Source organism: Nicotiana tabacum, chromosome 7 (assembly GCF_000715075.1).
Source record: "Nicotiana tabacum cultivar K326 chromosome 7, ASM71507v2, whole genome shotgun sequence".
NCBI lineage: Eukaryota > Viridiplantae > Streptophyta > Magnoliopsida > Solanales > Solanaceae > Nicotiana > Nicotiana tabacum.
In genome coordinates, this window is record NC_134086.1 from 167,819,739 (window position 1) to 167,837,387 (window position 17,649).

Genomic DNA, 17,649 nt, shown 5'->3' on the forward strand with positions numbered 1-17,649 from the left:
TGTTTTTTTTTTGGTATCTTAGGAGAAAGATTCATCAGACTAAGATTTTGATCCTAGGAGAAGGTTCATCCGACTAGGTCTCTATCTTAGGAGAAAAATTCGTCAGACTAAGATTTTGATCCTAGGAGAAGGTTCATCAGACTAGGTCTTGCTTTTTTGGTATCTTAGGAGAAAGATTCATCAGACTAAGATTTTGATCCTAGGAGAAGGTTCATCAGACTCGGTCTCGTTTTTTGGTATCTTAGGAGAAAGATTCATCAGACTAAGTCTTGTTTTTTTTTGGTATCTTAGGAGAAAGATTCATCAGACTAAGATTTTGATCCTAGGAGAAGGTTCATTCGACTAGGTCTCTATCTTAGGAGAAAAATTCGTCAGACTAAGATTTTGTCAGACTAAGATTTTGATCCTAGGAGAAGGTTCGTCAGACTAGGTCATTTTTTTTTGTTTTTTTTTTAATTTTAACAACAACTTAGGAGGAAATGCATCTCCTATGGGTGAAACTTAAACTTAAGAGGAAATGCGTCTCCTATGGGTAAAACTTAAACTTAGGAGGAAATGCATCTCCTATGGGTGAAACTAAAACAAACCGAGGAGGAAATGCGTCTCCTATGGGTAAAACTAAAACAACTTTAGGAGGAAATGCATCTCCTATGGGGTGAAACTAAAATAATCTTAGTAGGAAATGCATCTCCTATGGGTAAAACTAGACTTAGGAGGAAATGCGTCTCCTATGGGTAGAACATAAACTTGGGAGGAAATGCGTCTCCTATGGGTAAAACTAAAACAACCTTAGGAGGAAATGCATCTCCTACGGGGTGAAACTAAAACAATCTTAGGAGTAAATGCATCTCCTATGGGTAAAACTCAAACTTAGGAGGAAATGCATCTCCTATGGGCGAAACTAAAACGAACTTAGGAGGAAATGCATCTCCTATGGTAGAACTCTAATGATTTCAAACTAGGAAGTGCGTCTCCTATTAATGAAACCTTCGCTTTCTTTTTTTTTTCTTTTTTATTTACTTACCTGTGTTGTCTTCCCTCGAAACTGTTGGGGATTATTTAGACGGGGATGACTTTTTACCCTTTTTCTTTTTTTTCATTATTATCTTTTATTCTTCTTTATTTTTTATTCTCTCTTTTTTTTTTGCATAGCTTCTTCCTTCGAAGACTACCTCCCTTGAGAGTCGTTTTGCCCTTCCCCGAAAGGAACCGCTGAGGATACCGACTTTCCAACCTTGTGTTGGACTCCTCGCAACTGCTAGGGATAACACTGTTGGGGAATTATTTACTTACCTGTTGGGGGGTAAAATGTTATCAGCTGGGGGTACCTGACTTCCAGAAAATTTTCTAAATGGGAGGAAAATTTTCTGCCCCAGTTTGATAATATCCCTTGTGGCATTCGTTCCTGCATCAATGCCATTTCCTTTACCTGTTTCAAATCAAACAAAATTGTTAGTTTAAAACATGGTGGTTGGTTGTGATACTCCCAACGGGACGGCTTTTCCTTTCTTTCCTTCTTTGCTTTGCGTTGCACAACTTGTTGGGGACGATTTTATTTGCTGGGTACAATCCCTTTCTGCTGGGGATATCCCTCTTCTTTTGTGGCATAGCTCGGAAACTGGCATTTCCCCGACCTTTTAGTCTAGTATGGATTTCGCCAAATCATGCTCACTGCTTTCCTTGCTTTGTTCATGGGCCTTGGCCTTGAGGTTTATAACTTTTGATAAAGGCAACAGTATCCCTCTTGACGCTTGTCAATCCTTCTGTCAATTCCCTTTTGCTGGGGATATCTTTTTGACACTGGCCTCGCGTTTGTTCCTTGCTGACCATACCATTTGGATGTACTAGTCAGATCTCATCTTGAAAAGCTGATGGCATATTTGAAGTCATTTCATACTTGTTCTGACCCGACAGACTCTATTGGGGAATTTTTCTATGAAAGGAGAAAGATAAAAGAAACAAAATAAAAGACAAATGAAACGATGACTCTTTTACAAAAGAAACTATAAATATAAATCTATCAAACGCAGATACCGACTCTAATGGCCATGACATGCGTATGTGGCCTATCCTCTACCGTCAATCACCTTTCAAGATCTTCAATTGGCGATTCCCCATCTGATTCCCTAATCTTATTCGACTTGTAGTGCCCGAAGGGTTTTCACTATCAAGCCTCTCTCATTTTGGTTTTTCTCTCAGCTTTCATCGCCTTATGGTGTCCGTGAAGATTTTCACCGATAATACTCTCTCATTTGTATCACTTTCCAGCTGGGGATTTTGGAGTGTTGTCGGTATGACTCTTTCTGTCGGGGATTAGAGTCCTTTCTGCTGTGGAACAGAGTGTTATGTACCCCGGTAAGACTCTCATTTGTCTGACTTGACATCTTTTGAAGACTGATCAGAAGGTCTTTCTTTGGACCGTAATGTGGGTTTTGGATAGGCTAGAAAGAAAGGGTATAAAAGGCTCAAAAATACATTAATTTTTGGGTTATTAGTTACAACCTTCGGAATTAGATTTATTTACAACAAACGCAACTTTTGCCCCAGTTTCTTGCTTGGGGATATTTTAATTGATGATTTTTTGTTTCAAAACTATGACCGAGCCGTGAAGCGCCTACGTATCCTCTTTGAGGAATCAGGTCAAACGTAGTTCCCAATTCCTCTTTTTTCATTTGACTTTCTTTTGTTTTTTTTTCATTTTTCTCTTCTTTTCTTTCTCTTTTTCGTTTTGTTGTTTTCTTTCTTTCTCTCTCTTTTTTTTTCGTTGCTACTGATTCCAAACGAGGGGTATGAAAGAAAAATAAATAAGGCTCAAAAGGGGTAACGAAGGATAAAGTGTTTAGGTAGCAGAACAAAATGCCTTCGTCATTTCAGTCTTCAAAACATGCCAAGTGCAAACAACACACTTTAAATTTGTAGTCTCTTCTGATGGTGCTGGACTTGACAATTATGTTAAACATTTTATTTTTCCTTTGTCATTTCTAAGCACCGTTGGGCGACACTCTCATTATCATGATTGACCCTCATGCCAATTTGGCGAATCTTGCTTTTAACGGTTTTCTTTGTGCTTAACTTGCCCCAGTTCCACATGACTCGAGCTCTGAATAATCTCAAACCGTCCTTATTTTCTTAAAATGGTCTGATCGCCTTTCCAGGGTTTTATGATTAACTTTAAAGACTAGGCCCAAAGTGTGTGCGCATGTCATGTCCCTAGAATCGGCATTGAACGAAATGATAAAAGGACTAAACAAAAGACGACTGAAACTAACAAAAGACCGGCTTTGTATTAGACTACCGGCGAAATGGTTTGAATAATAAAACAAACAAAACAACCAGAATAAAATCCTAACACAAACTGGACAAAACTGCTATGACACAATGGAAAGATAAGAAGGTTTGACACAGGACAAAATCCCAATTACAACCTTAATAATCCGAACAAACAACAAAATGAGCCACCACAAGCTTCTCTCTTGCTGACCAAGGAACGAAACGTCCTCCCACTTTATCAAAATTGGCATTTTAGCCACTGAGCTTTGCATTAATACTGCCGAGACCATTACCAGCTTCAACCTCATCAACCTCCGCCGGCAAGTTCTCGAGGGGGTTCGAGTGCTCCATGTCACTGTTATTAATCACAACCCGCCCTTCGCGGATCATTTTCTCTACTTCCCTTCTCCAATTATGACAGCTCTCAATGTTGTGCCCTATGACATTGGAGTGGTAAGCGCATCACGCTGCCGGATCAAAGCTTCTTGCAAGTGGATTTAGAGTACATGCGGGGAGTGGCTCAATCGAGCCAGCATGCCTTAGCCTTTCAAACAGACTGGCATAAGATACCCCGATGGGGGTGAGAGCCTTTCCTCGTTTCAGCAACCTCTTCGTTCTTGCATGTTGACAGGGTCGGAAACCTGATCCAGATGGCTTTTGATGGGCTTGTATGGGTGGGTAAGCGTTTCGTGGAGTCGAGTCCCTGGGAAGTGAGGCATGGCTTTTGAGGTCACGGGGAAAGAAGTGGTGTTGGGGAGCGGAGAAGCATTGAGGAGTGATGAAGCTACTCGGATAGCTGGGAAAGCTGTCATAAGTGGGTTGGGATGGAGAGTATGGGGGATCTTCCATTATGGTGTTGGGTGTTTGGGAAATGACCGAGTTCAAAAGACTTGGCGGTGGAGGGGGTGGTGCTTTTCCCGTTATCCATGCCTGATACATATCTGCTACATGTTGTCTTAGCATTTTCACTTCCTCTACCAACCCGTTGTTCCGTTCGACCAATTGTTGTCGGTCATCGATACCGACCCACTCGGTTCTGCGGTTCTGAGCCATTGTCCTTTGATTTTGCTTTGCAGGGAGGAGCTACCACAACCAACCACTTTTCTATATATGAACACAGCAAAGGGAAGCCATCAACGTTAGTGTTAGGGCATTTGACAGACAATCATATATCAGAGATACAATTGTGCCCCTCTGAAAATTTCCCACACTTTCCTTTATTTATTTATTCCTTTTATTATTATTATTTTTTTTTAGTGGTGGTCGAATCTTATGGAGATTGCCTACGTATCATGTCCCCGCATGAATCAGACCTTGCGTAGTTCGGGCCGCTGAAAGATAAACAATACTAAACATTTTTCATATTAGAACAAACTGGGTTTCAAAGGTTTGAATATGACCTACAAACTCAAAAATCAAACAACCCACATATTTTGATCAAAAGCTTTACAAACTCAAAAATAAAAGGCTAGCTCCCTTTCTCTGTTCGACAAATGCAACCAAATGGTTATTTTTGCAAATGTGGCCCCTTCCAATTCTCACATGAATTTTGAGGCCGGGGAGGATTATTTTATGACACTTTTACCAACTTGTCCATTCTTTTACGAAAACAACCTTTCGACAACTGAAAGATACTCTAAGGCTGTTTCGGCAAGAACGGTTTAAGACGCGGCCGAAGCTGGCTCGGCTTATTATGACAAAATTCAAACGGTATTCACCTGACCGCCGACTCTTTGTTTTTTTTTCAAATTATAATAAAAACCTGGTGTTGCAAACACGGCCCTTCAGCGCCTCGGGGACGAAGATTTATAAGGCTGTGTGGGTCAACTCAAAATGACCCAAAGGTGGCTGTTTATGCCAAGTCAGTCTTCTGGCGTCCCTTTCGGGAGCATTGGGCTATTTATGACAAAACAGCATCACCTAACTTATTTATAACTCTTTTTTATCGTTTTTCAAATTAGAAAAGTCAATATTGCAAACACGGCCTTTCAACGTCTCGGGGACGAAGATTTTTAGGCTGTGGGGGGTCAACTGGACCAAGTCTTAAAAAATGACCCAAAAGTGGCTATTTATGCAAAGTCAGCCTTCCGGCGTCCCTTTCGGGAACATTCGGCTATTTATGATAAAACAACATCACCAAAATTAAAATTTGACATATATTTTTTGTTATTTATTTATTTTTTGCTTTTTTAGCAAAAGGGGGGTGGACCCGATGAGGGTTGCCTACGTATCTCACATCCGGTGAGAATCAAACCCGCGTAGTTCGGGCCAAAGAACTACTTTAAAAGAAGAAAGGAAGCATTTTTTTTTGATTGATTTTCTTTTTAAAAGAAACACTTCTAAGATATATTTTTTGAATTTTCATTTGCTCTTTTTTTTTCTTTATTCTAAAGAAGAAGAAGAAAATATTTTTCGGAATTTTGCTTTTAATAAAAGAAATGCTTCTCAAAATGTTTTTTTTTGAATTTTGAATTTTCTTTTCAATTTTGAAAAAAGAATCAAAATATTTTCGGATTTGTTTTTTTTTTTTTTTTTATATTATATTATTTTTTTTGAAAACAATTAGAAAGACTTCCTAAAGAAGTCAATAATGGAGAAAATATTTTTGGATTATTTTAATTTTGTCATTTTCATAAACAAATAAATAACACATATTTTAAAAACAAGACTCTTTTTTTCATTTTTATGGCAAGACAAACTATTTTCTTTTCTATTAATGTTTTTTTTTTAAAAAAAGAAAAAAATAAGACAAAACAATGATTATTTTTTCTACTTTTCCTTTGCTTTAATAAAACAAACTAATAAGACATATTTTTTATTTTTATTTTACATCCTCAAAATTTCGGCAGAGTTTCGACACTACTTGGACATTTGTTTTTTTTTTCTAACAATAAGTAGTTATATCTCTACACTGTTATTTTCTCCTCTTTTTCACTATTTTCTAATTTGTGGATGATGATGAAAACATACACAATCTTTTTTTTTCTTCTTTTTTTTTTTTATATATATATATATATATATATATATATATATATATATTTTTATTATATATATATATACATATATATTTTATTTTTTTATATTTATTATATTTTCAAAAATGTGGCATGGGGGACATAGGGAATTTCAAGACTTCTTGGATTCCGCAAATGTTCCCCATGTGCTTTTCCCAAAAATGAAGCGTGGGGGACATAGGGAATTCCAAGACTTCTTGGATTCCACAAATGTTCCCCATGTGCTTTTCCCAAAAATGCAGCGTGGGGGACATAGGGAATTCCAAGAATTCTTGGATTCCACAAATGTTCCCTAGGTGCTTTTCCCAAAAATGAAGCGTGGGGGACATAGGGAATTCCAAGGCTCCTTGGATTCCACAAATGTTCCCCGTGCTTTGATTAAAATAACACCATGCTGGAAATGACCAAATGACCCATTCGCCCTTGACTAAATACAACATGTAGCACATAGGATGCCAAAAGCTGGTCTATTATTTTCAGGCTGCTTGTCCTAGACGGACCCAACCCCTGTGTTGAGTCCCCTAAGTCAAATGCACATGATGCAAATAAACGTTCCTACTAGGGATCCGACATGTGGCTTTGTTATACTAGGTTCAGAACCTGGGTGTTTGTTCTAGACCTGGCTTACCCGAGCGGACAGCTCGAGCCGAGGGGGGGCAGCGTACCGGGAATACAGAAGCTTTCGCCGGCTTAGCAACTTGTCCGAACCTCGTTCTAAATTGGGATTTGACACTATACAGAAAAGAAGTCGTACGAAGTACACCCTTCTTCATGATTTAGAAGACTCAGAGAGGAGATGGGTTTCGGCACAGTTTATATGTACAGTTCAAATAATATCAAAGCGGTAAAAGCAGCATTTAGCACATTAGGCTCAAACCATGTAATCAAATCAGATAATAAATAATGCCAAATAATAACAATTATTCTAAGATCGAATTCTTAACCCTGAACCAGTGGTTCTGGGTCATTCTAATCCCCAGCAGAGTCGCCAGAGCTGTCACACCTCCTTTTTCCGCACCCGCTAGGGCACAAGGGAGTTTTTTCCAATTAAAGGACAATCGAAACAGGATTCGTTTAATTATTTCAGAGTCGCCACTTGGGAGATTTAGGGTGTCCCAAGTCACCAATTTTAATCCCGAATCGAGGAAAAGAATGACTCCATATTACAGTCTGTGCACCAGAAATCCGGATAAGGAATTCTGTTAACCCGGGAGAAGGTGTTAGGCATTCCCGAGTTTCGTGGTTCTAGCACGGTCTCTCAACTGTCATATTCGGCTTATTTATCTGATTTTAAATACAATTATGAACCAATGTGCCAATTTTAACTTTTTACCGCTTTATTGTTATTATTTCAAAAGAATGTGAACATAGCTTAAAACATGTCTTTGGACTGCGTCACATGAAATGCACCCATAATCCGGAACACATTTTATTTGATGTTTTGGGATTGGGATTTGGGTCGCATGAAATGCACACCCATGTTTAAGAAAGTAAATTATTAAACACGCGCCTAAAGAGACTATCGCGCTATTATTTTGGGAAGGCCACGAAATTCGCTAAGCGGCCCTCCTGAATTCTAAGTAATTTAAAACAAGTATTTACTGAGGGCCCCGCAATTTGTATTTTTATTCGGCGAGGCTCATCTCATTCTTATTTTTTTAAGGAATTTGCAACGTCATGGAAATGCATCTCGGGCCACACCACAATCAATGTGCCCGTGATTAGAGGCGTATTTCGATCCCGTTGAGATTTGGATTTGGGTCACATAAATGTGCACCCGAGTTTAGGGAGATAACATTATTAAAGGCGCGCCTAAAGCAACTAGCGCATTATTATTTTGGGTAGGGCCGTGAAATTTGCTAAACGGCCCGTCCCGGAATCTAAGTATTTAATGCATATATTTTTGTGAGGGTTCCGCAATCTGTACATTTTTTATTTTTGGCGAAGCTTGTCCCGTTTTTTTTATTATTATTTATTTTTATTTTTATATTTTAAAAGGATGCCATTTTTACGCCTTTAACAATACTAAACCTTACAGCTTCTTTACAACTACAATCTCATAACTTGTCAAGATTTAATAAAAGAAGTTAAGCGAATGAGTGTTTCGGGCGTAGTAACAACAGGTACTAATACTAATTTTGTCCAAATAAACTGAGACAATGACCACGAACAAATTAACGTCAAACTTGTGTCATAGAACAACTAGCCCAACTTGATTAAATGACATCAAAGAAACAAGAATAACACAACGCAAAAATGAACAAAATGCATACGGCGAAACATGGGCAGAAAATTACCATACCAATTTCTATATTGCATTTTTTGAACATTCCGTAACATTTCCTCGTCTAATGCTTGAAGTTTACTAACCTGGACAGACAGAGACGGATAGAGCCATGGACCAACCCTCAACACTGACCTCGACGGATAACCTCGAACGGGAAACCGTAGAGAAGGTCGTCAGAGCTCGGACTGAATAACTCGCGCCGGAAACTCGAACACAAACGGACCAAAAATGAGTCACGGCTGGGACTGGTTTTTCCAGGTGGTCATTTGGACATGAGGGGGCTGAACGGAAAGCAGCGATGGTCGGATTTACTGGAGGGTCGCCGGACTGTTTTTCTTTGTTACGACGAAGGAGAAGAAGTCGTCGTGGGCTAATAGTTCGGATGGTCACTGGACGTGAGGTCGAGGAGCTGGGGTCCGACGTGAGGGAGGGTGGTGTTTGGACTGTGTCGAGAGTGGTTTTGTTAGTGGTTTTGGGATAGTGATTGATAGTAGGGTCGACGGAGGGAGCCGGTTGTGGTGACGATGGTTATGGCGTTGGTTTTGGACAGTCGATGGTCGTGAGGCAGCTGGTTGTTTGACGACAAGAGGGGGGCTGTTGGTCGTGGTGCTGGTTTTAGGCAGTGGTTTTGGGTGGTTTCGGATGTGAGGTTGTTGACGGAGTGAGTAGGGTTTGTTTATGGTGGTTTCACGGTAGGAACGAGGGTGATGATGGTGATGGGAGCTGAAGGTTTGTTGATGGAGGTGGTGTTTGGACAGTGACGACGTTGCTGCTACTCGTCGGGCTGGGTTATGGATGGAGGTTTGATGGACTAGTTTTCGAGACGACGAGGGAGATGGTGTCGTCGGAGCCGGTGGTCGTTTGGACGTGGTGTTCGGGTGATGACGGTTATGGCGTTGGAGTTTTGGAGGGAACGGGGTTTTGGGTGAGTTTGACGAGGGTTTAGGGTGGTCGGAGGTTTTGGTGGACTGGTTTTGTCGACTGCTCTTTTGGACGTGGGGTTTGGGTAGGGTTTTGTTTGGTTCTTTCAAAGGAGGAAAACGAGGCTACAGTGCCCGTCCAAAATTTTTCCAAAAAAATCCCCCCCTGTTCAAAATGTTTTGTCCGTGTTTTGTAATGGGTTTGCCCAGAAAAATGAGCCCCACGCGTGGGGGGTTCGAGACTTATATTCCCCATGCGTGGTGGGGTTCCCCGTGTATGGGATTCCGTCCGTGTTCCCCACGTGTGGCGGACTCGGATTATTATGGGCTAGGTCCGAAAATTAGGCCTAAAATCGGGTAGTTTGAACCCGAATATTATTCTTTTGCCCGGACCCGAGAAATAGGAACACGTTGCTTAACTAGTCCTATGTAAGCAAAATAACTACCAAAAATAAGACTAGTATTCAAACAAAACTATATCTTTTTAAATATTTTTCAAGATTTAAAATAGCTACAAAATATTAATAAAACTATTTTTGTAATTTTTGTTTTTTAAATATTAAGATAAAATATGAAGTAATATTTTTTTTGTATTTTTCAAAGTTAAAATGACTATAGAATATTAATAAAACTATTTTTTTGTAATTTTCGTTTTTTAATAAAGACAAAAATATAAAGTAATATTTTTTGTATTTTTCCAAAATTAAAACGACTACAAAACATTAATAGAATTATATTTTTTGTAATTTTCGAATTTATATAAAGTACCAAAATAAAGTACAATTTTTGTATTTTTCAAGTTTGTGAGAAATACATAAACTAAAATTTATATATGTATTTTGTGATTTTTTCTTTTTGCAACGAAATAAAGTAAAAATAGTTAAAATGGCTATATTAGACCCAATTACATATTTATGCTAAAAAAATGTGAAAATCCTCGGGGAGGGTCAAAAATCACGTGCTTACACTTGCATGATGCTAATCCTTGCCTCTATATCTTGCATTAGGTTAATCCCTGTCTCCACACCTGCATGAGGCTAATCCTTGCCTCCATATCTGCATGAGGCTAATCATTGCCTCCATACTTGCGTGAGGCTAATCCTTGCCTCCCCACCTGCATCCTTGCCTCCATATCTGTATGAGGATAATCCTTGCCTCCCTATTTACATGAGGCTAATCCTTGCCTCCACATTTTGCATGAGGCTAATCCTTGCCTCCCCACCTGCATGAAACTAATCCTTGCCTCCATACTTGCATGAGGCTAATCCTTGCCTCCCCACCTGTATGAGGCTAATCCCTACCTCCACATTTGTATGAGGCTAATCCTTGCCTCCATATTTGAATGAGGCTAATTCCTGCCTCCATACCTGCATGAGGCTAATCCTTGCCTCCATATATGCATGAGGCTAATCCTTGCCTCCCTATTTGTATGAGGCTAATCCTTGCCTCCACATTTGCATGAGGCTAATCCTTGCCTCCCCACCTGTATGAGGCTAATCATTGTCTCCATATTTGCATGAGGCTAATCCTTGCCTCCCCACCTGCATGAGGCTAATACTTGCCTCCATATTTTCATGAGGCTAATCCTTGCCTCCCCACCTGCATGAATCTAATCCCTGCCTCCACATTTGTATGAGGCTAATCCTTGCCTCCCCACCTGCATGAGGCTAATCCTTGCCTCCATACTTGCATGAGGCTAATCCTTGCCTCCCCATCTGCATGAGGCTAATCCCTGCCTCCACATTTGCAGGAGGCTAATCTTTGCCTCCATATTTGTATGAGGCTAATCCATGTCTCTCTATTTACATGAGGCTAATCCTTGCCTCCACATTTACATGAGGTTAATCACTGCCTCCATATTTGTATGAGGCTAATCCCTGCCTCCACATTTGCATGAGGTTAATCCTTGCCTCTACACTTGTATGAGGCTAATCCTTGCCTCCCATATTTGCACAAGGCTAATTCCTGTCTCCCTATTTACATGAGGCTAATCCTTGCCTCCATATCTGCATGAGGCTAATCCTTGGCTCCATATCTACATGAGGCTAATCCCTGCCTCCATATTTGCATGGGACTAAGCATTGTCCCTCCTTGCACAAATATTGCTCTATTTCTAGTGTTATCTATTTGCTTTTTAATCGGGCTAAGCTCTGACCTCCATTTCACAAGATTAAGCCTTGTCTTGTTAACATCATATTATCGCATATCATGGGCTGAAATATCGCCAATCTATCTAAAGGAATCATAGTCTAAAAGGCATCATCCTCATAGCCAGAAAATACCATGCCATGGCCTGAGGATCCCTCAAATTTGCATATCATTATTCAAAGGTGTCATGGTTCGGAGGCACCATCTGCATGGACCGAGAACACCATTTCATGGCATGCGAATCCCTCACTAAACAATTCATGGCCCAAGACATCATGGTCCAAGGACGTCATCTTTAATCGTCCAAAGACAACCTTCATAGTCCAAAAGAAATCTGCATCATGTTTAAATTTTTGCGCAAATACATGTCGGTAGGGTCCTTTCATCTGCAGGTGAACAACAAGCAACCATTATCCTAGCAGGAGCGACCTCACTCCAGTTCTTTCAAATTATCTCAAACTTAACCGCTCACCATAAACGCTCTTGCATCTCGTGCCTGTTCTTGCAATGACTTCACCGGTATATTCCGCCAATGGATCCAGAACTACACATGACTTGATTCCTGTAAAACCAGGGATATGTAGGCAACTCAAGACTGGAGTCCGGCCTCAGTCTTTCAAAACATTCCGTCCAGTCGAAATTGGCCATCATTTCTTTACCCGAAAACTCTTTCATCCTTCCCGGATAAAGAGGGGCAGTTGTTGATACCCAATTTTTTCTTATATATATATATATATATATATATATATATATATATATATATATATATATATATATATATATATATATATATATATATATATATATATATATATATATATATATATATATATATATATATATATATATATATATATATATATATACATATGCAGTTATGAGCATGCATAAGCATTTTTATAATTTTTCTATAATTTTAAAAGCTCCAAATCAATTTATTTCTTCTCTTTTTATTTATAAAATATCCAATAATTATCCTTCATATTACTTTTGTGGTAATTTAGCCATTTAAATTCATTATTTATGCCAACGTAGTGTTTAATATTTTTAGTGTAGTTTTTGTAATTACATTTACATTTTTAGGTTAAATTGCACATCTTTGCAATAATAGCCCATACTAATATATAATTACATTATTTATGCATAAAATGGTTTTTTATATTTTTAAAATGTTAAATAACTATTTTTAATCATTTTAGTACACAAAAAATGTTTTTGGTACTCACTTATTATTTTTATAAATTGTTTAGTTATTAAAAGTGGTTATTTAAAACTTGGCCTATTTTTTATTTCAATTCTAGCCCTAATTCAACTCAATACCAGCCCAATCCCAATTTAAGTTTACCTATCCCAAACCCTGAAAACCCGATCCAGCCCTAAAACCCTTTAATTTCGGCTGTTGATCATAAGATCAATGGCCACAAATATCCCTTACCCAAAATAAAACAAATGACTCCCCCCCCCCCACAAACCCTTTTGATTTTCCACCATCCGCCACCCTAAAATTCCTCCCTCTCTCAATTGCTCTCAAACCTAACCCTAATCGGACCTCACCATCACTCATCTATGGCTATCTATGGTGGTTTCTTACCACCCCCAGGCCTCTATTAGCCTCTCTCACATTGGTATTGCCATCTCCAGGGCCCTCAAGGGACCGGGGTTAGTTGGCTTGCATCTATGGCTCCTTTCTCACCTGTTTCAGGCTGTTCTAGTATGATTCCGAGTAAGATCGTCCTACATCGACTATGATCTATGAGTTTCTAAGCATGTTTCTTCACCTCTGTGTTGTTCTCATCGAAAACCTTAATTTTTTTCTTCTGAACCTCTTAGATCTGTACAGATCCGAGATGATTTAGACTTGTTTCATATGAGTTTTACAATAATCTTGTGATTCTTTACAAGAACCGTATGATTTTCGAGTGATTCTTCATCTTTCTCTAAACTAGGGTTTCTGAGATTTCTTTTTCAAAACAGTTGGTAATTTTTTAAGTGTTTGATCTTCTGCTTCTTATGTGTTTGACTGATTTTGTAAGTTTACTATAACCTTAACTCGCTTGTACTGAAAACCCTAATTTTCTGACATTTCTTTGTTTGGCTTCTGAGTACTGGTGTACTGATTGTGTTCTTGCCTTGGTTCTTGTGATTTCCTTTTAGCCATTTGAATGTCTTGTGGTTTTCTTGTCCTAATATGCCTTTACTGAATTTCTTAATTCAACCTTTCACTGATTCTATATGTTTGTGTTCATCCTGACTATTCATCTTGAATCAGTATCGATTTAACTATTTGTTGTGTTAAAATTATGTGTCAAATCCTGACTATTCATTTCTTACCTTATTTTATCTGCTAAACTTGCTGACTCTTTCATGATTTTCTCTTTGATTGAACCCTTGATTATTCTGAAGTCCTTTTTTCTTGGTTTGATTTGAACACTTTTCCTTAACAAAGCTTTCGATTCTTACTTCTGTACTCGTTTTAATTGAACTGCTTGCCTTAATTAATTTTTCCTTGCCTTATTTGTTATTTTGCTGATTCTTACTGATTGTTTCTTTAATTAAAACCCCTATGCATTCACCCCTAGTTACCTACTCTGTACTTAAGTTGTACTCGATTTCCTTCCTTAAGTATCTATCCGCTTTTACCAGTGATTGATTATCCTTTGATTAAAGGGAAGACTCACTGATTTTACATGTGATTGATTCCCTGAATTTCTTTAATTGCTACTTAATTGATCCCTTACCTTATTTTGCTAAGCTTTTGATTACTGTATAAACTCCTTCCTATTCTCACTTCTGACAACGAACATTAGTTCACAAAAGCATACTTACACTCTAAAGATCTCTTTTTCTCCTATGTTACTTGTGATATTCACTGGTCTAGCCGGCTGAAAGCTAAGGCTAGATATTGGAACTACATCTTCTTTATATTCTGCACTCTCTTCTTCAACTGGTATGTCTCCAATTAAATTTTGAAATCCAAACCCTATATGTTTTATTCCTGCACTAGTTCATCAACTATGAATCCAACTTGTATTCCTGCTTACTTCTTTGCCTAGCATGTCTAAATTATATCTTGCCCAATGTATGATTAGCATAACTACACTTCACCTAGTTATTTGATACTTAACCAGTCTGTTTGAGAATACCTGTTCAATCCCTCAATTATGTGATCATGTTGGCTATTTGACATATGACCCTGCTTGTATGTTTAAGACATGTCAGGCTTTCTGTAATCTATGTCTTAACTATTTACTGTCCATGACCTGCCTGTTAAGTTTCTAAGACTCTAAGTGTCTTATATAGTTTATTGACTATATGTTTCCTTTATACCCTGTCCATGTACCCCCAATGTGACTCTTCTGTGCCCCAATCCTTTATCCTCATGTGAGATCTATTTGTTGAGTGTTTCTAAATTTGGATGTTTACGACCAATTGATTGTCTTCTGTCTTCAAAAGAGTTTTGGTACTCTTCTCAAAATGTCTTTTACCACCAAACTATCTCATGTTTCAGAAAACCTTTTAACTTCTAAAGTCATCTTTGTACTATTTTCAAAGCCTTTTTAAAACTATGTCAAGAACGCTCACTTTACTCTTAGAATACTAGGTTCTGCCTCTCTGACATGTGTACTGCCTTGAGATCCTTGAGATCTCTCTGAACTCTGGCATGTCAGAGCTGGCCTTTCCACACTGCACCTAAACCAGTTATTATTTGAGAAAAGGACTAGGTGTGAGCACTGCCCGAGATCCTTGAGGTCCTTAGGAAACTCTGACACACCTAGACATAGAATTGGCTATGAACTTTGGGCATTTGAGGCTATTGGAGGCTTGAAAATCATTTGGGCCTACTGTAGGCTCCCTATAGATTAATTTCTATTTATTTATGTAATTTTTTATTTTAATTCATTGGTCTGTAATAATTATTGTAAATAAACAGTAGGGTGATTAGTGAAAAATGGAGGGCAGTATATATTGTGGGTAAAAATGGGTATATACCATGCCTATAGGGTCCATGCTGATTCAAAAGTGTTTGTTATGTTTGCTTTACTTTCACACAATTAGAAACCATGCCAATAGGATCTAAAATGGCTTCAATAATAGAGATCATGTCTATAGGATTAAAAACTAGCTCTATAGAAATCATGTTTATAGGATTAAAAAGCCAACTCTATAGAAATCATGCTTATAGGGTTAAAAAATTAGCTCTATAGAAATCATGCATATAGGGGCTTCATTTTGGTTAAATGTATGTTGTTTATTTTACCTCATGCTTATTTAGTAGTCATGCCTATAAGACTTAAAACAGTTCAATTCGTTGTTATATATTCTGAAGTGGTTTAATTAACTAAATATGTTCGCTTCTTAAAAAGGTTCAAACGCTGCCTCAATTAATACCGCTAGAAAAACATATCTACAGGATCTCAAGTTGTCCGTTTAAAATTGTTCACTGTTTTACTGCATTTCTAATCAATATAGATATCATGCTCTTAGGACATCACTGTTATGCATTTAGGCAAGCCTATAGGGCGATTAAAAATCTCGCAACTATAAAACTGCACTTTGTTATTTGAGACTGCTTACATTCAACAGGTCTAAAATCAGTAGGCAAGCTGAATAGGTCTTTGATACTTTGTCTTAATTCAATGTTGTATAATCTCTGCTAACCTAGATATCATGTTTTACGGTTTTTCTCTTAAATACTTGAAACTATTGTTTTAGACGTGCACTTACTTATTATATTTGTAGAGGTGAATGTGAGCCTGTATTTGTTCTCTTTAAATGCAGTCCTAATTGTTCTTGATTGATGCATAAACTTTTATCCTTTAAAACCTTAGGAAGTTCTAGAACTCCCTAAATTAGAGGTCCTAAATACCTCCAGGGCCACAAGGAAGGGACGGGTAGTGCACACATATGATATTTTCAAGGTTACTAGAACGCTTTTCTATAACCAAGGGGAGGGAATTGGGTAGTAAGGATATTTTGACTACGCGCTTATGTCACATGTAGCCCTAAGGATATGATGACTACACGCTAATGTCATATGTAGTCCCTCTTTGAGGAGTGATTACCGGAAATTGTGTGGGGTGATCTTGTAGGCTAACCAACCTAGGACCCCTCTTTCTCAATTCCCGTTGTTTAAATTAATTTACTTTCCCTTATATATGTACAACTTGTTCAAACCCTTTCTTTTATTTCATTACTTGAATCATACGTGTTTTTAAAAATGCCAAAACATGCCTTTATTTGCAAGTATGTGTTAGACCTATTTATTTGTTAAAACGACTAATTCACATAAGTATAAGTTTGGCCGGGACCCACCGTTGTGGACCGCAAAGGGGTGCCTAACACCTTTCCCTCAAGGTTATTTCGAGCCCTTACCCTAAATCTCTGGTAATGCAAACTAGTCTAAGAGTTAATCGCTCTAGGTTCCCTAATGCACCATAATCCGTTAGGTGGCGACTCTTCAAATACCCAAATCCCAAAAGGAAATGAGTTATTACCCCCATGAACGGTGAAGCCCAGACTTTCTCTGCGAAGGAAAAAGGGGCGCTACATGTATAAACGATCATTTTACAAAGGCTAGATCGGCCAAGTATAAAATTTACAAAGACCTAAGGGTTACTTTTTACTTCGAGCTCGAGAAATCATCCTCACTCAACTAGAAAGCCTAAGGGCTACCTTATTTCGAGTTCGAGCAGGTACTCACTCGACCATTAAGCTTAAGAAATGCATAAATTCAAGTTCGAATAATCATTTGGGGTTTATTGATCAGAAACGGTCGAGGGTAAGGCTTATTATCGGTCCTCACAATCCTGAACCTTAGATCCCCTAGCGCAACTTCATAATCTTATACTAAGGCGTTTTAACCCTTACAAGAGATAACAAAAAAAGGCAATGGATTCAAAATCCATGGAAGGGAAAAGTTGCATATATTCATCAAAAACTTTTGACAAGAGCCACATGGCCCGATTAAGAATTTTTTACAAAGGCTGATCGGCCTCAACATAAAAACAAA